The sequence below is a fragment of the Grus americana genome, chromosome 2, assembly GCF_028858705.1.
Source record: "Grus americana isolate bGruAme1 chromosome 2, bGruAme1.mat, whole genome shotgun sequence".
NCBI lineage: Eukaryota > Metazoa > Chordata > Aves > Gruiformes > Gruidae > Grus > Grus americana.
The window spans coordinates 161,346,380-161,371,469 of record NC_072853.1 but is presented as its reverse complement, the minus strand read 5'-3'; the positions used below and the strand labels follow the sequence as shown (position 1 = coordinate 161,371,469).

The window sequence follows — 25,090 nt, the reverse complement described above, 5'->3', positions numbered from 1 at the left end:
CCTTAGTCTCGTGGCACGCCTGTGCTTAACACCTGTAAAATCAGGAATGTTCTGACCTGTCTGATGTGTCTTTAGTAAAAGTCCAGCAAGAAACTAGGGATACACCACCCCTGCCAATCCAGCAACAAAGGGGCAAATCAGTCAAGCAAATGCAAATATGTAAATACAATAACATTGAAAATGGTCGGGTTGACTTAAGCAGCCCAAAATGTGCCAAGTGCGAGTTTTGATGTACAGACCAAAAATACTCAGCTGTTGGTTTTGGAAAACCAAGCTCCCAACAGCAACGACTCAGATTTGAAGGAGGCATGATATTTAAAAGGAGTTCCAAATTATCAACGGTTTAACAGTATATCACTAAAAATATGAATTATACTTAGAACTGAAGAGGTATCCAAAGCAGTGAGCAGAGCCTGAGGGTTGTATGGGCACATTGCTCAAAACTGCAGCCCACAGACTGGTGATCCCAAAGGTCCCTCTCTGCTTGCCCTAAATTATTCTGGAGGTAACAAAATTACAGATAATTGTGGCAAAGTCTAATTGCAAAGAAGAGGTGGAAGTCTCTGAGATCCAACTCCTACATGAGTAAACAGAATACATAGGGATGTTCTGTTTCACAAATATGAACATATGTGACAAACAAATTTGATAATATTTTTAAATAAGTAGTATTTGAAACTGAACTAAAGAAGCTCAATTGATCCTATACTGACGCTGTTATTAATTTGGACCTTGAATTCAGCAGTAATTTCCATGTCGTAATTTCCATGAGACTGCCACATTACTTCTAGACTGCTTCCCCTGTAGAAAGCTGAAGGAGCTATTATTGAATCTTAATCACTTTTCTGAGCGTTTCAAAGGGTACGTACATTTTTGTGCATCATGATCCACTTTATTTAAGGCTATGGACTTACTTTTTTATCTCCATATTAAAGCACTGTGGAAAATCTGTGTCTTGCAAGAAGTATATTCTTGAGCCTTAGGAACTTCTAAATAACTTGGAAAAGTAGATTGAAAATTCATCTCCAGGATATGCAAAACATTGGAAGGGTCTACATCTTTCTTATGATAGTTTCTGGGAAGAGGAACTGCACTTTCTCTTCATGCTCCTTTCTTTCTAATCCTTTCCAGTTTCTTTCTAGCTCTATTATCTCTAATTACTTTCAAATATACCCAAATCATCATCTCTGTATTGAAATGAACTGTCTCTTATTCTCAGCTATGCAGGCCTCTGCTGCTGTGATGCCAAAGTAAGTCAGGTGTATTTCTAAAACCTAAAATGAGTAAGGTTTAAAAGATCGTCCCACCTGTATTGTTCCTGCTTTCACTGTAGTCTATGGCAGGACTTCTGTTGCTCTGGCAGGACAATTTAATGCTAGTTGTGATTGTTTTTCTAAATAATGGAAAGCGTATAAACTCCTTGTGGCACAGCTCTGTGTAGATAAAGCTGTGTTCATGCCATTGATTTGACTTTGAAACTCCACAACATATGAATTAAAATGCTAGCATTGCCGTCCTGTGAGTCTGTCTCCTTTTCTGCCTCACTAAGCATTAATTATTGCGGTCTTGACACTGTTCTGCCCTTTTCTTCTCTTTCCTCCCCCCCAGTCCCCACTGTCACTCCCAATGGCTGGGGAGTCTTCCCAGTAAAGCAATCCAGTTCATCTCCCAATACAGGGCCATCAGCCAGCACATTCTGGGCCTAAATTCATCTCATAAATATTGGTACAGGCTTAAATAAATGCAGTCCCTCAGTTAATGTACTAGATTTCAGTGGAATTACATGGGGAATTAATTTTCCTCTGTCTGTAGTCTGAAAAACAATAAAATAGGGAAATGCTTAGAATCTATGGCTTGGCTTTCCACACTGGTTGAAAGACTGGTTCTCGCACGTCGCCCATGAATGTAGACTGTAGAAAGGTCCTCCTGATGTGCATGTCTTTTCCATGCAAACACATAATGGATTAGGCCTTGCTGATAAAAGCACCTCTAGTTGGCAACCCCATTGAAAATCAGCCTGTAGACCTGTATGGTTATGTGTTACATGTAATTGCACGTATTTTACTATGTGTGTGTAATTTCTGCTACATTGGACACCACCTATTTTTGTACGTTTATCTCTCTGGATAATAACAAGAGTTAGCATTTATGTAGCACTTTACAGAGAAGTATACCAACAGCAGTTACAGGAATTAATCTGACCAGGTTCAGCAGAGTGTATACAGTTGGTCTGACATGTGCCGCCGTATGTAGTATTTTGTTAACTCTCTGTGCCTTGCTCTAGTACCTAAGCAAAAAGCTGATTATCAGGATATTCTAGTACAACTGGATGGGAAGACACAAGTAAAGAACCCATGATGAACTTTCCAGCTGAAGCTTCATTCCTTTTTCTTTTTTTGATTCCATTCATTCACCTCCTATCCTTTCTGTCTGCATATTATACAGTGTTCTCTTTCTTTTTCTCCATTGCCCTGTGCCTTTTCCTTCCCTGATGAAACATCCTTCTTTTTCCTATTCATTGCCCTTAGTAGGTTCTCTCCATATAGTTCATAATTCTCTCCCTCACTTCCTCCACTCATCCCTACATCTTGGGCAGCAGTGATTTTAACAGTGGTTTCTGAAAGAGCAAACCATTCTCTAGAGAGAGAAACACTACAGATCATTATCTTTCTCTCTCTGTTAAGGGAGAAACAGCAAATGTGTGAAGTCAGTTGATAACATAGTAAATGTGTAAAGTCCTTTAGCTGCAAGAGGTATCATAAATATAAGGTACCTACAGGTATTTGATCTGAGTAAAGTCTTCCTTGACTCTTAGTATTCTCGTTCCGTGTCTATGTAGAGCTGATATCTGTAGGAACTCACGGAAAGTCCAGATCTGTGCATTAATGAAATGAATAGGGTTTGAATGTGGAAGATGCAGGAAAATATTTTTTTATGTCTTCCAGAATGAGCAGCACATAAATTGTAGTAATTTGCATGCTGATTGTTACAATGATAATGCTGAATCTGTCCAAGAGCCTTTTGCTGGCTCTTCATGGATCAGTTAGGTCTGTTCTCACAGTGAAAAGTGTTTGAACTGTGGAATTACCATTTCAAATTATTTTCTAACTGCTCTCTGAAAATAGAAGAAAAATAAGAATACAATAGTCGGGACCCCTTATAAAATCTTCCTAGAGGAGCCCAAGGATACTCACCATTGGTCTCAATGGAGCTTTCACACATCCTTGAAAGGAATTCATTAAGCTGGAAAAGCTGGCTAGAAACCAGTCTTCCTATAATGTCTTCCATAATTTGCTTCAAGGGACACATTTATAGTCACTCAGCCTTTTTTATAGATCTTGTGCAAGATGAAGGGCTGGGTCACAATTGCAAGACTTTAATGAATAGATGTTTGTTGCATGCCACAACCCAAATAATTTTTTAAGCATCTCAGCACAGTGCAGTCTTTTCAGTATGGACTTTCCCAAGGATGATATGCAAGAGGATGATAGGTGCAACCTCAGGAATCACAATAATACAGTGACCATTTTTGTTCCAGATGTTTCTTCTTCCATGCTAACCCATTCAGAAAGAAAACATCCAGCAACTGCAATTTCTACTCTTGATTTTTACTTTTTTTCAAGGACTTGAAGATTTCAGGTATTTCTTTTTATTCATAGTAACTTCTCTATAGGCTTGTATGGAGACAGATTACAATAGGAAGGCTTCTACAATTAACAAAAAATCACTGAAACTTTGAATATCTATTAGACATGGCTAGATCTCAGGATAACATACTGCTTTTCAAAATACTACTAAGATCTTCTTCATGAAGTATATTTAATTTGTGAGAATTGTCTGCCATTCCAATTCCACCAAATGCTGCTATTGGATTATAATGGTTAAAGAGAAAGAGAACAAAAAAAAAAAAAGATAATTTTTTGGGTGTGATGCTCATAGGAGTTTTAGAATAGGGAAGTAGATTTGGCTGCTGACCTTTAATTACCAAATACAAATTCAGTCAGAAACTTTTTATCTGAAGGTAGCTCAAATTAAGAACTAGCTCCCTTCCTAATTCATAGAATCATAGAATCCCAGAATGGTTTGGGTTGGAAGGGACCTGAAGGATCATCTAGTTCCAACCCCCCTGCCATGGGCAGGGACACCCTCCACTAGACCGCGTTGCCCAAAGCCCCATCCAACCTGGCCTTGAACACTTCCAGGGAGGGGACAACTTCTCTGGGCAACCTGTTCCAGTGCCTCACCACCCTCACAGGGAAGAATTTCTTCCTTATATCTAGTCTGAATCTCACCTCAAGCCGTTACCCCTTGTCCTGTCACTCCATGCCCTTGTGAACAGGCCCTCTCCAGCTTTCCTGCAGGCCCCTTTAGGTACCAGAAGGTGCTATAAGGTCTCCCCAGAGCCTTCTCTTCTCCAGGCTGAACAACCCCAACTCTCTCAGCCTGTCCTCATAGGAGAGGTGCTCCAGCCCTCGGATCATCTCCGTGGCCTCCTCTGGACTTGCTCCAACAGCTCCATGTCTTTCTTGTACTGGGGCCCCCAGAGCTGGATGCAGTACTGCAGGTGGGGTCTCACAAGAGCAGAGTAGAGGGGCAGAATCACCTCCCTCTGATACTGTTGAGGGACTCCAACAGCTCAATGTCTTAATTCTCCTTATCTTTCTGAGAAAACTGGGCACATTGTCACTGGGCTTTTTTGCTGGACCTTTTCCACCTGGTCACAAACATTGGAAGTTACATCGTAGAAGGATAAGCCAAGTAGCTATTGCACAAAGAAACACTGAATGCATTTAATATATTGCAACAGAAACAGCCTTGACTCACCATATTGATATACAAAGGATCAGATAGTAAACTTTTTATTAGCAGCCAGGAATTTCTTTTGAAAATTATTCTTTTTCTTTGACATCCCTACATATGGGCTGAAGGATGCTGGTACAGTTCTTTCTATCAAAATAGGATATAATGTGTGACTCTCTGTTCTAGAAAAGTGTTACCTTTTTTAACAGATTTATAATTTTTTAATGTCAGACCACCACAAAGCTTTCAAGCAATAGCTGCTGGCCAAAATTACATTAGGAAAGTGCATGTTATGCTCCATTTCCCTCAAGGAAGGGGAGGTAAACACAGGCAATCTGGACTGGGAGGGCCAGAGCAGAGGTAAGGAGGCAGCCAGCTCCCCAGCGCCTTGGCTTTCGCTGTACTCTTCCTAGGGTCTCTGCCGGATTGGTCCGTGGCAGTTTCCAAGAAAGATAACAGAGTCTTTCCTGAAATGATCAGAGCCCTTTGCTTTCACGCCGGTATCCATATTTAAGAATAAACGATCCGTTATTCAAGAGAGGTAGCGGGTCTTCAGCTTTCAGGGCAGGCCTGTTCGGCTCCGTGCAGACAGACGCAAGCTTCTTCTGCCCATGCCTTCTCAGCAGGCGTATTAGCTTGGGCACGGAGCCACGCTAATATAGCTCTGTGGCTCCTAGACAGGGGCTGGCACAAGTCCGGTTGGCTTGGAGTAGGGGCAGGGTGAGCTCACATCTGTCTGCACCTGTCTGTGCTGACGGAGTTAAAAATCAGGGTGGAAAAAGAAACAGCAGAAAACCTAAATGAGCACCTCTGAATCCACCTTGCGTTAGCAGCCAGAGCGCCTGAAGTTGGGGGGATGCTGGGGTGCAGCCACACACACAGCGGGAGCTCTTGGGCTGGATCTTGCCTCTGCAAGAGAGAGAGAGGCTCTGGAGCCTGCTTGTTCCACATCGCCCGCAGGAACTCAGCAGGAACAACAGCTCTTGCTGAGTTTCTGCAGGCGGCCCATACACCCATTTCTTCCCAAAATGGCAATACAAAAGTAGCGACACAAAATACCAAAGAAGGGATATTGTATTCTGCTGAATACCAGCTATTCCGAGGAATGGGCTACACAGTGTGATTGTTGCATCCTGAAGGAGAGACGGAGACGGCATCCACAAAGGGGGAAACAATATTTATGGCGAATTAACACTGCTGACAGACATACCTGGTACACAGGGCTGGTGGATGCTGTTCCTTCGGTCTGCAGGGAAAAGCAATGCACTGTAAAGCTCAGTGGCATTTTGAAATACTTGTAAAATCCGTGCAGCACAACCTGAAACTATTATTATCCGGTTAGTCACGGTGCTGCTAATTGCAAGTCACCTTATACCAGGGAAGTTGGGTTAAGGAACTGAGCGCAGGAAAAAAAAGACCACCTAATTTAGGTCCCCATTAGTCATTGCAACAGCTGAAATTACCTGACTTGACTCCAGCAGGACAAGCCAGGTCACCTAGGTTAGACATTTAGGCTTCATATGCAGAGAGTGAGTCAAAAGCCAATCTGCTTTCCTAGGTGAAGGAAGAGTTGGTGGGACGTAGCCAGTGCTAAATGCGTTTGCGGTCGCTCCCCTCCCTTCCCCTCCCCGAAGCTCCAGCCCTCCCCTCAGGGCTGCTCACGGGAACTGCTGTCCTTTGGGCTCTGGGCCCTGGAGGAACCTCTTCTATTGGGTGCCAAACTGAGCTGGGTTCGCTCTGTTTTAAGAAACAACCAGTGGCTGTAGGCTGAGCGGAGCCTACAGTGCGCTTTTCCTGCTTCCTGAGCATGTCTCCAAATTGCTGTGAAAAAGATGGGGAGAGATCTCGCCTTCATCTCTGTGTTTCTGTCAGCATTTGTCGCCGTCTTCTGAGTATGCCCATCCAGTGATCTTTCAAGTGATTTGTAGGATTTAGCCTAAATCCGGGTTGCAGAAGAGTGTCGGTGGGACACTGACCAGACTTTCAAGCTGAGCAGAAGGGCCGCTCGGAGCTTAGTTAGGCAGCGCTCCCTTTGGCACCTCTGGAACTAAGGTGCCTAAATTCTGCCTAAATCCAGAGGTTAAGGAGCAGGGATAACACTCTGAGTACTTCTCTAAAAAAGCAGTCAATACATAAATTGCTTCTCCTGCCCACAGACAGCCTGCTTTGTTTGGTTCACTGGCAGAAGGAAGTGGGGTCAGGTGTTTCTTTTGTGCTCAGTGAAATGATATCTGTGTGCCCAAGAAGCTGGAAGGGATATCTGAGGTCACCGAGTTCAGCCCTTCACTACTGCAGGCAAACATGATGCAATCCCTTTCATTACATGAGCAAACTCCCATTCTAAAAGTAGTTAGTTGTGCTTGTTTTCCTTTTTTTCTCCACTTGATTTGTTCTCCTGTCCTCCCGCAGTAAAGTTACGCCCAACCTTACTTTCAATTTTCGAGCCTGTGTTTATCCCAGGCTAGTTTTACCTATTATACTCTTAGGTCTAGCCCTTGTCTCCACATTTTTTGGATTTCTGGTGAATGGAAATGGAGGATGAAATCCACAAGAAAAGAGTTCACTATCACTGTATTTGTGCATATTAACTACTTGGCCCACTAGTGCTTGATTAGACAATTTTGAGATAGAGGCAAATGGTAATTACATTGGTCACAATACATTTAACTGAACGTCTGAAGTAGCCATTAAAAAGAAAACCCTTCTAGAACAAGAAGAACTTTTATTTTATTAAACAATTTATAATTCGATCATATGGTTCTTGAAGATACTTATAGCTGAATTATAAAGTAGCTTATTTCACTTAGTGTCACTTTACATTTTACCAGTTGGAAGATCTGCAGAGTGTTTCACAAGGCAGAGATAAGTCCCCTGGAACCTTCCAACTGCATCTGACAAACTTGGGCTTCTTTGCTCTCCCTTAGTCTTAGCACATTCCAGCTACCAGCGATGTCCCAGTCAGCCAGAGCCCCCACCAGCAATCTGGCATCTTTTTGCTCTTCGTCTCTGTCACATCAGACTTGAGACGTGATTTGAAGCCAGTTTTGTAATGGAGGTAGAACAGAAAAGCATAGGGTTGGGAGCAAAATGATGAGGGTAGAAAAAATGTTTCGCTAACTGTATGCAGGTGACTGTGGTTAAAAGGAAGTGTGAACATTTGCTGGCTTGCCTAGCACAACAGAACACTTCGAGCGGCCTTCCCTTGTGATACATTCAAGGCAATTTATTTTGAATTTCTTTCCAAGTAAAATTTTAAACTTATTTTTCGATCAGTTTAACACATTGGTCCCTGGGACATTCTGCTCAATGCCTGTAACGCTGCTGCTTCTTCCCATCCATCCTCAAAGCTTGGCTGTCCCCCACCAGCTATAAAATGTAAAAGCTTGGATAGGTGTAATCAGCAATACTTATATTGATTCACAATAATACAAAACCAGTTGGAATTTGTATATGTGCATAATCAGCACTACACATATTGATCCACAATAACACAAAGCCAATTTGAATTTATATATGCATAATCAGCATTGCATGTATTGATTCACAATAATTCAAAGCCGATTTGCAAATACATATGGACTCCTGAATTGCATGTAGCCATTTGGATGTCTTGACTCATAGTTTGTGTGGAGTAGTCACCTCTGTAGGCCAATTCTATAAGTAGTTCCATAGGTACATCCAGACTCTGGCTGCTCCGACAGCCTCTGCAAGACCTCGTCCCCCTTCCGAGGGTTTGGCTCCTGGGGCTCCAGGCCAGCTCGGATGCGTTGTGGCTGCAACCTGGGAGCAGGCTGCTGGGAAAGGAGCTGGGAGACGAGCTGGGAGAAGCCGCATCGGGGATTGACCCCTTCGCTTGGGAGCTGCCTTCGCTCCAGCCCTCACCCCAGGTCCTTGCCTGAGCGATGCTGTGGCCACGTCTGCGCCCGGCCACGTCCCTCGCTGACCCTCGCCTTCCCGGCTTGATCTCGGAGCAGCCTCATCCCGCTCCCAGGCTGGTGCTCCCTGACCTGCACAGGGCAGTTCACGTGCACGAAGCCAAGGGACACACTCTCATCGCCTGCCCCGGGGCGTACGCGGTGCCTGCTCCGTGGCAGGGAAGCGCAGGCACGTATTCCTCATGTTCAGGATCAGCAGCACTGGGCCCTGATCCCCAGCAGGCACCTGAGTGCTGTGGTCATGTATCTTTCTATAAATTATTACCTCACTTCATCACTTGCAGCCTCTTTTCATCACCTCTTTTCCTTCAGACTGATGACTGTTTGGGGATGGAAGGCTTTTTTCCTCTCTGGCTGGACCAAGGCCATTCAATGGAGTGAGCAGCAGGAGGTACTGAAAGAGAGATACTGTTAGCACTGTTTCCACATACCCGAAGACTGATCTTTATGCAGCTGAGACTACAAGGGATATCCCTTAAAATAAAGGCCAGCTTATTACCCATCTTCTCCAACTCCTGTGGAACTAAATATCCTGAAGTTGAGAGAAGCTGCTGCACAAAGCTTCTTTATAGCTCTCAGTGTGCCTTCTTTGCTGGCTCCAGCTGCCCCTACGCTCTGTTTTTCCTCAGTCTTTTCTTCAATATTTTTTCCAGTTGACTTAGTTATTACAGTACATGGACCAGACTGAGGAAAATACACTGAAGGTTGGAGCTGGCAGAGCAGGGAGAGCTGCGAGGGAAGTGCTTTTGCCATCCAATGACATCATCTGCGCGTTAATTGGTCACATTCCCGCGGATGGGAGGCACTGGCCAGCGTCCTTGGGCTTACTTCCGTGATACAGAACAGAGCCGGTGCCTGTCTCCTGCCAGCCTCTTTCATTGCCAGCCTTCTGGCAAAGCTTAGGACATTTATAAAAACAGTACAGTACTTTATTTAGCCTCTAGTGAGAAAAAGTCACTTCACAGCTCCAGTTTAGGCACAAGGCACTAACAAGCAGATCAAAAAAACCATAAAAATCCCTTACATAAAAACATTTCAAATGAATACATGAAAGTTGATTTGTATTCCAGATGACCTCGCAAATCAGGAGATTGAGCTGTGCCTTTTATGTCCAGAGAAATGGGTTCAAATCCTGATTAGCCCATAGAGGAAATTCCATTTAATGGTCTAATTTTGGTGGGCTGAAAAGCTGTTCCCTGCCTAGAACCACCATCTATTATGGCATGATTGGCAGTCTGTGTTGAAGACAGAACAAGAACTTCACCTCATCTCTACTCCTATTACTTCACCCTGCCATCAGCTCGCACTACCTAACCCTCCACTTCCAAAGAGCCTGAGAAAACAGACAGACGGGGTTTGCGGCGTGAACAGAGTCGTGGCAGTGGTGCCCAGGCAGAGCGGTGCACACATGCGGTCAATAGGGGCTGCGGTGGTGCCAAGAGGAGAATGGCGAGGTGGCAGAGGGGAGCCTGAGAAAACAAGGAAGCTGTTGGAGGAAAGTTTCAATGGAAGGAGATGGAAAGTAGACAAGAAGGGGAAAAACAGGGAATGAGGATGGACAGGGAAATGATGCGTGGATGAGCAAAGGGTGGGATGCAGCTATACCTGGAGCTGAAAGCGATAAACCAAAAGGAGCATAACTCCTTCTAAATGGCAGAAAGAAACATCAGGTGTGCGACACAGTCTGTCAGGGTCACTTCCCTGAAAGGTCTCGCTGTGTCTGGTGGTCGTGGTTGGTATAGCAATGCCCTTAGTCCTCAGCTTGTGCTGTTCCGTGACAAGAGTATCTTAGCATTGTTGTTTTCCCAAGTCTTCATTCCTCAGAGCACGAAGCACGCTGGTCTGCAGAGGAGCAGAGGATTTGAGAGACTCAGCAGCAGCCAACTCGGGTCTCCATCATATCTTTCCAGAAGCCACAGATTAACAAATGTTCATCTCCAGTCTAATCAGTACAGTATTTCCAAGATGTTTGGTTGTATTTCTTCAACCAGCATGAGAAGGTCGCGTGGTGTCCTGCTAGGTGTTCTCTACAGGCAGAGTAAGTGGAGGAAAGTGATAAAAATTCGTACTGTGACACTAGGAGGCCTTATGGCCTTGTTCTGTGCAGTGCCGTGAGCAGATACGTTGTCACTCTCAGGCGGCTGCAGAAGTGGGTGACAACTTGTAGGTGATGGCTATGAAGGTATTGCTGCTCTCTTCAGCCTTCTCATAACCGCCTTGGGTGTGAGAACAGTGCATGCGCTTACAAAATACCTCAGTTTGGGATGATCTTAAGCGGGACAACAGAATCTGAATTAATTTAGAATGGCATTGATAATGGGGAAAAACCTGATGGGGAAAACATCACACCTGATCATTAAGCGTGAACTACTGCGCTTTGCGAGGAGAAATGCAAAAAGGGGATGTCCTGGCTGGGCAGCAGCATCGCGAGGGACTAGGGGTGCAGGGTGGACGAAAGGCTGAATAAAAGGACAATATTGGACATGCTTCTCTGGCTTCAGGTACTCCAGCAGTGAAAGCCGCTGTCTATAATGCCGTTGCTCATCATCTCCTCCCACCTGAGGTTTCGCCTTCTTCATACCTGCTTATGCCTCAGCCTTACCTGGGTCTGTTAAACTGATGATTAGAAAAGACGCGTTAATTGGAATTACTGACTCTAACCTGGATCGTTTGCCCAGATTGTGTTAGGGAGCGATTGTACGGCAGTTACGCTGGCTGACCTGGGAGGGGGAGAGCCTGCAGCTGAGGGATGGTGATAAGCAGCTGGAGTGGGTGAAAAGAAATAAACTTTTCACCCAGCTCAGCTGCAGGCAGAACAGGATGTGTGACTGCAACCTAAGACATAGGAGATAATTATTCTACTCCACTTGGCACCGGTAAGGCCTCAGCTGGAATACAGTGACCAGTTTTGGGCACTGCACTGTAAGAAAAATGTAGACAAACTGGAGAGAGTCCAGGAGAGAGACACAAGAAATATCAGAGGCATAAAAGGAACAACCTAGGAGGAAATGTTGAAAGGATTGTTTGTTTAGTCTGGGAACAGCAGAGTCTAAAGAAGAGACATGATAAAAATCTTGCAATATGTTAAAGTTTATTGTAAGGAGGATAGTGATAAATCTTCCCCCCTCCCTCCCCGGCCACTGAGGCATAGGGAAAGAAGGAACCGGCTTCGTTTGTAGCTAATAAAATTTAGGTTTGACATAAGGAAAAAAATTCTAGATAAGAGGGTGATGAAGTAAAGCTAGCTAGGGAGCGCATGGGCCTTGTTAAAATTCATAATATGGGTGTTTTATTTTAATAATGAACATCAAAAGAATAAAGATGTTTCTTGTTTAAATAACTATTTTGGGCTAATGCCTGGGACTGGATTTCCACACATTGACAGTACAACCATGTGGATGCACTTGCAAGAAATAGCTCTTGGACTGCAAGCTTCAGGGCATATACTCTGTTTTCACGATCGGCGTTCACAAAGCCCAGCATCTTCTGACTGATCTCTTATTGCGGGATCTCTCCATATTGCCACAATACAAATAAGCCATCGTGTAACACAAGGATTTGTATGAAGTTTTACAAATACAGGAATAACCTTTCTCTTATGATTTCATTTCTGGCTCCGCTGTATTTTTTTCCTTGCAGATTCATATCCTATATCTCTAATCCCTTCTTTGTACATTTGCTGTGTGTGCACAGCTAGAGATACATCCCCTGATTGCTGTTAATCCTTTTGAGTGTTTTTACATTCTGTGGCATATGTCCAGTGAAAGTTCTGTGGTACGGTTTTAACGGTACTCGCTGATCCTCCAGCGACACTACTACATCGTGTTTCCATCCCAGGAAGTTCTCAGGCTGTGAATTGGGTTTTCTTCCACAGGAAAAAATCAAAGAATCTCTTAATGTTTTCAGAAGTTCAGTCCAATGTCTTTGCAAACTTAGAAAAGAAACAGAAGGTTGGTCTAAAGGCGGGATGTGGAGGTGGGAAGTCAGCACACAAAGGTCCCACGTGGGGCTGTCGGACTTGCCTGTGACCTCACAGAGGTCAAAATCTATGGCTGTAGCTGGTCAAAATTTTTTTCATGAGACTTGTGACAGAATATGGATTTTTCTCATGACATAAAATCTACCAGGGAATATATTTGCTACAGAATGCACTTTCTAATCTGAACCTGCTTGGATTTTAAGTGTAACTTTAGGAATGAGTGTTTTGGATTTTCTCCTGCTTGGTTTTAATTTAGTTGCAGACTCTGTTAGAGGTGTTTTCTTTAAATTCCGGCTATATGTGCTTAACATTCATTCCACCTTGAGATAATTTATGTGTAAATGAACACTAATCAAGAAACCTGAAGTCATGGCTACTGTGGGATACTTCTAATATTTTGAACATGAGTAATATTAAGCCTAAATCCCATTTAAAGAGTATATTCATTGGAATACTAGAGCAGTACAAATCAGCAAAACAAAATAGCCAGTTCAACTGGGTTTATAGCTGCTTTGCTTTCCACAAAAGCACAAAGCACCCATGGGGTATTAATTACCATATTAATTAATAATTTTTTTACAGTTCTTTGCAGAAGCTAGGTGTCTACAGCATTTGTTGAGAAGAACCAAGAAGTGGTCAGTCTTGTCTATTAAAATAAGCTGGGAGAGGAAACCGTGTCTCATTAACCTCCTCCGCACATTCACTGGGTGACAGGAGAACTTCTGGAGATGGTTCGAGCCCACAGCTCCATGGTGAGCCTTCTAGCCCCTTACTCTTGGATGTTCTGCAGGGGATTAGGGTAACCGTGTGCTCCCAAGTCTTCCTGTTAGGGCTGCGGCAACATGAAAGGTTTACTGGGACAGAAACAGAAGACGGGAAAGGGGTGGAGGGAGGAGGGGGGGAACTCATCTGCCCTGATTTAGATATTGAACGACTGGACTTCAAAGACTCTGTTAGTCACCCCAGGCTCCACGTACAGTCAGTGGAGAGGAAGAGGAACTCAAGAGAGGTATCCGTCTCCTTTCAGGACAGGAAATGCCTGTTTCTCTGCTGCCTGTGTGAGACATCTAGGTATCTAGCTACTTGATATGTGAAGTTAGCTGAGATGACCTTGCATGGCCTATTGGTTATGGCACTTTCCTGGGAGGAGAGGACCTGAGCTCTGGCCTCCGCTCTGGGGACGTCTGTGTCATACAAACATGGGCAATAATGAACAGTTGCCCTCCTTCCTCCTGCCCAGGAGAGCACATTATCATAGAGGGTGAGGTATTGCTGAGGAACGTGGGAGATGGGCGTTTGAACGTCCTCCTCCAGGAGAAGGACTCCATCCATGTGCTGCTTCCTGGGGAGTGCTCTTACCATTAGGCAACTGCCTGAAAGTGGGAACCACCTCCTCTGCAGTCCCTGCTTTGCCTGCAAGGCAGTAGCAGCTACCATTGCCTTTTGTAAGGAGCAAGACTACCACTGAGGTCTTGCTATGACCCAGAAGCCCTGACAGACCGGTCACTTTATGAGGTTTAGGCTGAAGAGCAATATTTCAGAGGTCCAGATGGACTTGGAAGTGAGCTGAGTGCTCAACTTTTCACGCTTGTCAGGCCTGAGGCTCTACCTAGGCAGGAACATGGAATGTCAAAGTTGTAAAGATGCCTCTTCACTCATCCACACCTGACATCTAGGCAAAGCAAACCTGACATCTCTCTCACATGGGTATCAAACCGAGCTCTTGCTGGCCTTCTCCCAGGTTTCTGACAGCCCTTGGACAATCTGTGGTAGATCGCAGGGATGAGGCCCCAGCTGAAGGGCTCTAAGTGATGGCTGCTCCAGGGCACTGCTGTTTTTCCAAAGCCTTGCAGCACGCCACGGTACAAGCCTTGCAGGCAGAAGGCTGTGCGGTGGGCCGGTGGGAGGGAGAGCAGGAGGAGGAATGACACAACACATTACAGCCAGAGAGGAGAAAAGGATTCTGCATCAGGGATTATGTAACTTTTGACATGTCCTACATATCAAGATCCCATACCAGGGAGCTACCACTGTGCCATGCCACGTTACCAGTGCTTACTTTAGACAGTTATTCTTAAATGACATTCCCATCTTGTCACAGGTTCTCCAATTTTACGTCTACTACATCCTTATGGGGCAGCTCCTTAGATAACGCCTGCTGCGTGGCACCAAGCTGGAGCTGCACGTGCGCATGCCCCGACAGTGGCAAGGGAAGCCACTCGTATCTCCTACTTCAGCTCCTTGCAGGAGGAGGGAGGCTTAGGGATGAGCCCTTCACCCTACTGCAGAGCAGCACCCATTAAGACCTGATTTGCATTTAATTGCAGCTCAGGAATAGGAATCCTCATCGTTTGGGAAGCAAAATCCTTTGGCACTCTAAGCAGACCAAGCCCATCTTTGCTGGCTTTATGGCCCTGATAGCTTTTCCACATTTCACGTGGGTCTGGGTGCTCAAATGCTTTTTACAAATTTGACTGACTCCCTCCAGTGTCCGGTGGGGTTTGGTTTTCCACTGATATTTTGCTTATTCCAAATGAACTCCACACCTTGATTTATTTATATTATTATTTTTTTTTCAGCAGAGAAATGGGCAAGTGGAAGTGCATCACGTGTAACATCTGGGAACGGCGCGGAGGCAGCCAGGCAGCCGTTGCAGGGGTTTGGCACCTCGTGCGGGAATGAGCACACGCAGGTAGAATGTTATTCTGCTGCTCCTGCTGAGTGCTCGGCGGTTCGCTCTCTGCTGAATCCTAAAGTCAAGCAAAAAGCAGCTGGTTAAGGTGGAATCTGAAAATCAGTCATAAGATAAACAGGTTGCACCATTAAGCACTCTCCAAGGGAAAAGCAGTGTGCAGCATATGTTCTTACTTTGGAAGATATTTAAAAAAACCCCACTTTAATGGACCTTTTACTGGCTTATGCTAGTGGAGCTGTTAATTAATTAAATAACTATATGTGAATGGCATCCATTGGGAAAGAGCCTCACAGCTTCCAGATGCCAGTTATTGGCCCCATTACGGGCCTAAAACTATTACAGTAAATCATTACATGCTCCAAGATGAACTGGCACACGATTGCTGTGAGGAAGGATGGAGCTATTCTCACTTGTGCCATTTTGTGCCAGGTTTTATCTAGTGAGATTAATTAGTACTTTTAGAAGTGCAAGTCAGAGCTATAAAATATTAAAGGATATTCCATCAATGGAGTGAAGACATGCTTAAGCAGGGCTTTAAAAACTTTTGGATGTTGACAGATAGATAGGAGTTGGAAGAGATAATGAGCAACATCTGATTTTGATTTTTTTTTTAAAAAAAAAAAGGTTGGATTTATAGCTAGCGGGACCACACGAAGTCTCCTTTGTGTGCTGTGGGAATACTCAGAGGAGGACATTAAAGTTTATCACTGAAGTTCAGGTGCCAGGTAAGCAAACAGTTTCTCAGGCCAAACCCAATCATTTAAGGCAGTTATTCCAAACACAAAATCAACCCGAAAGTATTAAATAACTTTTTAGCCTGGATCCTCCGCCAGGAGGGGAACATTTCCTGACATTGGATGGCAGCCTAGAATCTATGATCTGGCCTAGAAATGGCTTTTTTTTTTTCTTTCTTTCTTTCTTTCTTTCTTAATTAATTAATAAGCTATACATTTTTACCCCAAATGACCACTGTGGACCCTTCTGTCCTCCTAGGCTGTGAGAGATAAAACCATTGAGTCACCGACATCATCCCTTGCCCAGACAGACTGTCCTTTGAAAATCTTCTTGCCTGCTCAGGCTGGTTTGAGCCCAAAAGCTGAGTACTGAAGAGGCACTCCAGGGACTGTTTATACAGTTTACCCAATAATTAGTTCTTAGAGATGTTAATTCATGGGCAGACACTTCCTCTGAGAAATTATTCCACAGCTGAAAGTCCTCCCACAGCTGGACGAGGCAGGCTGAGATTTTACAACCCCTCAGCCAGCGCTTGGGAGGAGCAGTGCCGAGGGGACCTTGTCTTGCTCCAAGCCCTGGTCTGGACCACGCGCAACCTCTCTCGCCTAAGCGGGTTTGAGCGGGGCCAAGGGGGCTACAGGGAACCGCCGAGGTGCCTTTGCTGGTGCTGCTAACCAGCGACAGCCCTCCCACGCAGCCCTGTCGGGACAGACCGAGAGATGCCGTTGCTGATATACTTCTGGTGCTTACCACAACAACCTGTTTGCCCAGAAGGACAGACGAGATCTCCCATGGCTCAGTGGGAAAGTGTCCCGGGCTGCTCCGGCACAAAGAGCCTCCGCATACGCCACCAGGACACATACCACGGGCTGGCAGAGGGGCTGCAAGTGAAATGCAGCTCTGCTGCTTGGCCGCTCGCGTACAGGTCAGGCCAATTGCTTGGAGGACAACATCCCTTTCCTACACCATGGTGTACGGGACATGGTGTAGACCACGTGTCCAATAACTCTCCACCATGGGTAGAAAAATTAGGTCTTTATTGGTTGTGAGGAGTCACAGGAGAATTGCTATCTCGGGAAAACCAACCTCACCTCGCTGCTTCTCCTAAAGCGAAGGTAAGGCCACAGTCAAAACCACATTCATGCTACCAGGAAGTGTGACTGACTGTATGAGAAATGCATGAGTAAGAGTTTGCTGACTAACCCCTAGTTAAAGAAACTAAATTGATTTATTATACGAGCATGACAAATTGAGGCACTGGTCTTGCAAGTTGGGCTGTGTGAGCCCATCTGTGTGTCCATGTGGCTCTGATCGGGCCCGGTAACGCCGAGAACTGGCTGTTACAGTTGCCGGACTGGCACTATAGCTGGCTCGATAGCGAAGGGTTGGAAAGTTTGTGCTTATAGACGCGCCTGAGATTTGAGCGGGAGCCGTGGGACCTACAGCACCTCAGCTGAAGCACAAGGACAGACAGCAGGGCGGCCTTCCCCAGTGCGTGTGCTGGTAAGCAAGCACTGCCTTTTCTGTTTTTAAACGAAAACAAATTGCTTTTAGGACCTTGGATCTGACCAGGGGAGTGTCACCATGTGTCCAACACAAACAAAAAACCGAGCTGAGCCAAGAGCAGCCCGGTGCTCGTCTCCCGTTCCCTGGCTGTACACAAGAGACTCCTCTTGGCTTGTGGGAGAGTGGGAGGGAATGCAATCACCGAGCAAAAAAATGTTGTTTCTACTTGATAGTTTAACATTACGTAGGCAGCAGTTATGCTTTTCTACTGAGCATACTTTCCTGCTCTGTGGAGTCTTACACTGGCCCATCCTTGGCAGCAGGGAAAATGAAACTGAGATAGGAAGAATGCAGCTCCTTTTATTTTCGGTGACATAGATTATTATTTTGTTTGGGGTTTTTTCTGAGTGGAACATTTACACCAAAAAGACTAGTGTGGTGTTAGGCCATCAACATGACTGACGTGTTTGATGGGAAAGAGCTACAAGCAACCAGGGCATGAGTTGCACAGAGGACTGGCAAGAGAAGATGTTTAGATCGTGGATTTTGATCAAGAACAAGGTGGAAGTGAGTGCAAATCATCGCAGCCTGGTAAGGGGACACTGGTCTCTGTGGAGTGGGTACCACTACAGGCCTCTGAACTGCAAAGTGAGGTGACAGCCCCTGTCAGCACAGCCCGCCCTCCTTCTCCAGCCACCATCAGCTGGCTCGGTGTGGGCATCTGCTTTTCTAGCCCTCACAATAATTTTTTCATGCCCCACGTTCTGAGTATTTTGGGAAAGAAGTAGGAAAAAGGAAGCCAGCCGTATGTGATGACTGTACAGTCAATGGTGGATTTTGAGTTTCCTGTTGGAGGAATAATGGACTACTGTTAGAAAACTGGTTCAGTTACATATATTCTGGCAGGCACAGCTGGAGAAAAGCTTTGGGTACAGATGCAAAGTCCAGTTTGACTTTGTAAAGATGAATGCACACCCTTAACTTTAAAGATAAAAATTTTCCCATTTACTTCCCTGGAACTATTCAGGCATTAAACATACGCATGAGCCTTTCTAGAAATAGGAAATATAAATGAGACTACCAAAATAGTTAACCAGAAATCCTTTCTGTACAATGAAATAGGAAAATTTACAAGGGGTGTGCACATAGGAGCTCTTAGTAATAAATAAAATCTAGGCCACGTTGTTAAAGGACAAGGCATTGTTGCTTATGTACGAGAGGGTGCTTCCAGCTACCCATAGTGCAGACTAGAGTGCAGTTTGCATTCGTTACATTAATTAAGCAATTTACTGGAATTTAGCATGTGGTGGATTGGCAGGAGGCAACTTTAAGTTGGGTTGTGTGGCTGAGATCCTTTCATTGCGCTGACAGCCCTGAGTCATGCCAATAGAGCAGCACACTCCGGGATGCAGTTCTGGTGGTGGCTTCTGTGCAAAGTCAAACTTGAGCAATGCCAGTACGGCCCAACAAAGACAACTGATAAAAATGAACACGCTCTACATTACTTATGCAGTTTGTTGTGGGCAGGATACCCAGAGTCTGGTGAGAAGTAAGCAGTTATCATTCAAAGAGTAGCTTCTCCAGACTAGTAAGACTTCTGCTATTAGTTATTATCCTCTAATTATTATTAAATATTCATAGGGGAAATGTTTCCATTTTAACTGTCTGTATCTGCTTATTCACATTGTTCCAATCTGTTTTTCGTGATAGGTTATTGTTTTGCTTATGCTGTAGTCCTTAGCGTTTAAATCTATAGGGTGTTCTGGAGTTACCATGGCCTATGTGAATGTTAGCTACCCAAACTTCCAGCAAATAAGCAATACTGCTTGAGTGGCTGGAGATGAACATGAACCCAGCCTACAGCACTATCAAATCCATTTGGTGGCAGAAGGCCACTTGTTTTTGAAAACGTTGCACCATACTCAAGCCTTTTAGACTTGGGTTTGCTAAATCACCTTAAAACAGATGTTTAAGCTTTGCTGATTCGTGGCAGAAGTTTTGGCAAGCTGCATTCTCAACTATCTTCTACATTTCCTTTCATGCATTAAAAAAGGATACTTGAACAAGGCCATCAGCTCTAAGTCTACAAAAAGGCAAGTCCTTATTCAGGAGTACTTCAGGCTTTTATACAGTTGCGTAGGATTGGGGGGGTGGTTCTTTGTATTAAGACTACACCCTGACCTCTCTTTTCTTCTGGATTCAAAACCTAATGTCACCCTACCCAGGATTATCAGGGTCTGCTTTTGAGCATCAAAACCAAAGAACTCGTGAGAAGGAGACATGTGGGGAAACAAGGCAAGTCCAAAATGAGCCGAGGCTACAGTCCCTACTTGTGTTTATTCTGGTTTACAAAGGGCTTCTTTTGGTGTGGGGAGGTGCACTGTTCTGAGCTTTGGCAGACAGGGAGGAAATCTGGGATGGGAGACCACAGCGTACGAAAATGCACCTTGCGTTCAGTTTTCATTAAACATGCTGGAGCTAAAGGGTTTCTCCATTCCCTTTGAACATTCCATTCCGTATCATGATGGCTTTGCAATATGAAATGCCTTCTGTCCTATCCGTGTGTCACTCTCATTCACAAGAATCCTAGAGGCAGCTAAATGTATGTTTCGGGCTGGGGATGATTTTAGTTTTAGTACAGCCTACCCCATAATTATACTTAATGGTTTTTGGAAAGAATCTGAAAACATACCTGGTTCCCAAGAATAATGGTTTTGGCTTCAAATAAATGTCAGGACAACAGTGACAATGAAATCCTCCAGAGCAGAGATTAGCCAGTCACCAATTCTAAATATGGGGAACTCAGCACATTTAGAACTTCTGCACTGGTGTTGGGTGATTTCTTATCCTAACAGAAAGCACTTTCATCTCTGTTACCTTTATTTTCCTAGAAGCTAGACCTTGCTCCTGGAGAAAACAGATCGTAGGATCAAAAGATGTAGAAAATCAGCCTTGTTGTTCTATGTCTGGATGTTTCCATCTTCAGGCTCTAGCTCTAACTCCGCTGTGCTGTGTATGTAAAAGTGCAAATTCAGAAGGATTAGTTCAAAGTTTTACTCTTGGCTTTCAGATGCTGCAGAGTTCTGTTCTCTTTATATCTGGTGCGTTCATTTAAATACCTCTCTGTCCGTAGCTCTGCCTGCACTGTCTTCTAGTACTCCCTCCTACTTCTCCCATTGCCCGTGGTATCTTTGATCAATCCATGAGTGGAACAATGCTGTTGTGTAACGCGCAGTCCATACTGGAGTATGGCTTCAGTCCAGAAAATAAACCCAGAGACTGTGTCCCTTTCTTGCCTTTCGCCTCTCACATCTCCCGTGGGTAGGATACCACGCACACTATATGACTTACCAGAAAGGAAGTATGGGTAATTTTGTTTCCTGGAAGAGATATTAGTAGTGGCAATAAAACCCAAACAAACACGGAAAAAAAAAAAGCCTGTTTTGAACTCTCGACACTGTGTTATGCTGCTCTGACTCATTAACATTCAGTTCATGGCCAATACTGCTAGGGTTGGGTAAAATGTCACTAAAACCGGTAGATACAATCTCTGCCCTTCATTCACAGCAGCAAAACCAGCTGAGTTTCTTTACAAAACCAAAGCAACTTCAACACAAAACACAGGCACGAGATCCCACCAGTGCAGAGCTAAGGAATTTGATCAATATGAGAGAAGGGGCTTTACTTGGCCGTTTCTGTACTGCGGGACGGTGGGTAGGAGTCACTGCCGCCACATTCGAGCACTGTGCTCCGGAGAGGAGACAAGCCTGCTCTCCCCAGGAGGACAGCCAGGAGGAATGTCCCTCCAGGAGCCGTGCTGGACCTCCCGGCAGGCACCTCCGGGTGAAACACTCCTTTGGGCTGTGCTGCTGGTGGTCGGTCACTGGGCTGATGTACTGACATCAGTACTCATGTTTAAGTTATTATCTTTAGCCAAGGACTTTGGGCTTCATATGCTCAGAGCGCTTGCACAGGCTGTATCAGCGGGAAGGGTTGCGTAGCGTCACGGGTTTGTCATGAACAGGATTGCAGAATAATCTTATTTTGAATGGACTTTAAAGACGGTGAGCCCCTTCCTTTAACTGCACAGCCAATTCAAATACCTGGCTCTATGGGCTTCTGTAGCTTTGTTGCCTATGCAACTGATCTATTTAATTTTCTTTGGTTATTCACAAATTTTATTAATAGCATCATTTTTTGCTGACGGGTGAAAATAAAAGCACCTGTATAATTTCACAAAATGTGACTTTATTGTCAGAAAAGTGCCACTGATACTCACGGTAATTGAAGTGCTAGCAGTGGTAGAAGTCTCACTGCAGAACTACACAGTTAAGGAGATGAATAAGGGATGAGGGAATGTTCAGTCATGACCTTGTAAGCGAAAGCTCCCCAACATGGGGCAAGGCTGCTCAGCAGCCATGGGGACAGGGTGGCCTCCCACCAGCCTCCTGCTTGCCCAAAGGCGTTGAACTCTGTCCCGTCTCCAGCTGGAAGAAGCTCTGAGAGGGGTTTTGCGTGGCAATCTGCTGTTCCCACCGGGACAAGAGTTCAGAGGAGCAGACCGGCAGTTCTGGCGGTTATGTCCTCTCCAGACAGGTTTTCCTCTTAATGGTGGCCACTGGCTGCTCCTGCAACCTCCTGACCATTTTAGAGTCTGTTTGCTTTTTCAAGCTAAGCCATTCCTTGCCATCGTGGGCATTTTTCTACAGGCTCTTGAGTGAAACGGAGCCCTTTGCCTGCCAGCTTTTGATGATCATATGGCTTTCCTTTCTCCCATGCTTCAGCAAAGCCTCAAGGAATTCCCCAAACTGCCTCTCTCCTTCTCTACCCCCTCTCACTTCCCTACTCAATCTGGGTAGTAGCAAACACCCAGCTTCTGGATGGTTTGGCTGTGCGAGTTGATAGTCCTGTTGGATGAGAAAATAATAAGCTCTTATTTGTTACTCAGTTTTGCAAAAGAAAATTTTTATAAAATACTCTTCACAGTTTTATACCCCTGAGCCTCTTCCCACTTGTGGCATGCCCCTACCTGGAGACTTTTTTCCAGCTGCCCTTCCACATGTTTTGGAGTAGAAGAAACCTCCATCATTTCAGGGGTGATATTAGGTGCCTGAGACGACCTGGGTTGTTCCTCCAGTGTATTGCACTTTACATTAGTGAGACAGAGTGTGATCAGCCTTCCGATTAACTGTGTAGGGAACCTGCTGAGGTCCACTTAGGAAATGTCATCATACTGCACTGCTGCAGCCAACACGTTCACTGGAGGACACGTCCCTGTCTGTGAACCAAAATAGAAAAGGCGTGCTGCTTTTTGAGGAAGGCTCAGGGGAACCCAGCAAGTGACACACCACTGGTATTCACTAGGCTAACACCTCCTGATGTGCAGCTGGAATGGCACAACTGTTTTGGCTGAGTCATAAAATATCTCCAGTTGGAAGGGACCCATAAGGATCATCAAGTCCAACTGCCACTGTGCAAAGCAGTGAGAAGGTTCCGTACCTAAAAATCCCATTTTATATTCCCTGGGAAGATGGTAATTTTTTTGGTGCTGCTAATGCCATTTTATAGCAAGTTGTGGGTCTCTCTGGGACTAATCTTACTTGTGCCTTGTGAATTGTGGTGTGCCATGTGGTGCCTTGTTTACTTATTTCTGCAATTGTTCTTTAACAGATCAGAAAAACATCCTGCTATTATTTTGCAGGTCAAAAGCAGCTTCAGAGTTTTTAAAATTGCCTGAGATTTTACTGAGCAGAAATCAACCTGCTCTGGTAAGTTCTCCACTAAGGTACACTGATTTTCTAAACCCATTTATGGCATGGTCCAAATATGGCATAGATTTGTTACACGACTGTGGGATAATACTTTGAGTTGTACACGTCTGTGAAAAAGGATTCTTCGTTGCACTTGGTGAGCACACAGCACAAGGACTAGGGGTCAGCTGGTGGCTCAGAGATGGTACTACTGAGGTGCTGACTGAGGCTGGAGGCTGGGTTTGCAGTTGGTGATCTGGCCGTTCAAAGGCTGTGGACTTGCTATTGCACTTTCACTGACCGGTGTCATCACATCGGATATGCAGAAGACTGTTAAAGCTAGAAAGTGTGGCTCAGTCCTGCCCCAGCTGACAATGCCCAGCACCATCTACCAACGCACACAGTATCACTACCTCCAGTAAAGGCAAATGCAATGTTGTTTACTGATCTCTGCAGCAATGCTGTTCGTATTACAGAGGAGGAGGCTGGGAGTCCGTGGAGATGTTGGGCCGGAGAACTGATCTGTCAGTGATGGGGTTTGAGCAGAGCTTTTGAGATTCACTTCAGAGACAGTACTGCCCACCGTAGCATGGTCTTCTCTCTCAGCAGTATATAAGGTGTGTGACTGTGCAGATATCCTAAGTCAAAAATCTACTCACCTCTTCATAATATGGACAGTTGGTAAGGGTGATGTAAAGTCTATCCCTTGACCTTCACCAAGCCACCTTTGAGGTCTTGACGTTTACCTGACAGTGGCAGGAACCCCACAGCCTTGCTTGGCCTCTTTTTGTAGCAACAGCCTAAAAATCTTGTCCTTTTTATACTCAGAAACCAGGATTTCTTCTCTTTCGTCTCTCCCCACAGGGCTAGGGAGGTCTTTAGCATAGGCCCAGCTACAAGTATGAGAAAGAAGCTTGGCAAATGGCTTAAATGAAAAACTACAGTGGTTGTGCCAACTCCTGCAATATGAGAGTGCCAAGATCCAGAACATGGCTGTTCACCAGCATTTGGCAAGGCGGTGACATCTTGTCACTGCTATCCTTGAGCACTGAGGCCCACACAGGTACACCGACCAGTTGGCTGGGGCAGGATGCAAAGCGGTGCAGGAAAGCCGAGGGAAGACTGCCAGACTTTTCCCAAGGAAAGTCACAGCCACGTTTCTTCAAAATCAGCTACTCCAATGTTTCATTACTCCTGATCGCAAATACAATGAAGTCTCCAAAGGTATTTACCAGTTACACTGATGTGTCACATGGGTTCGATCTTTTATATTCGGGTATCCCAGTCTGCGCTAGTAAGAAAGGGTGAAAACTCTCAGCAAAGGAGAAAATGGTCCACTTCCAGTAAAGCATGGTCCTGACATGGAAAGCTGTGAGAGTGCTTTTGGGGCTCAGTGCTGACTGTCGGGAAGGCGCCTAGAGCTGCAGGGAAAGAAAAACAACCCATAAAAAAAGTCTGTTTTTACATTTAATTCCTCCTGGGTCCAGAGGAGCAGGGTTTTACGTCTTCATTATAATTAAGCTATGCAGAATCTACATAGTTGAATCCATCACCAGGTTCATCCCTTGGTGGGAAGAACCTGCAGGTCAGCTACGGCAAACTTTATATTTGAAAGCTTTACCATGCTAGACATGTTAGTTAACAGTTCAAGAATCCTTTTGTCGTACTACACGTTACTCATAGCTCAGTG

At 44.9% G+C, this 25,090-nt stretch overlaps 1 protein-coding gene and 1 long non-coding RNA gene across 3 annotated transcripts in view; both read left to right on the top strand.

The window, feature by feature from the left end:
• Positions 1-25,090, top strand: part of LOC129202911 (uncharacterized) — a 56,932-nt gene that overhangs the window by 13,588 nt on the left and 18,254 nt on the right. The window lies entirely within an intron of this gene.
• Positions 13,336-16,280, top strand: LOC129202912 (uncharacterized). The gene is made up of 3 exons (XR_008575864.1): positions 13,336-13,466; positions 15,294-15,406; positions 16,034-16,280. It is a non-coding gene; the product is annotated as an uncharacterized LOC129202912 (long non-coding RNA).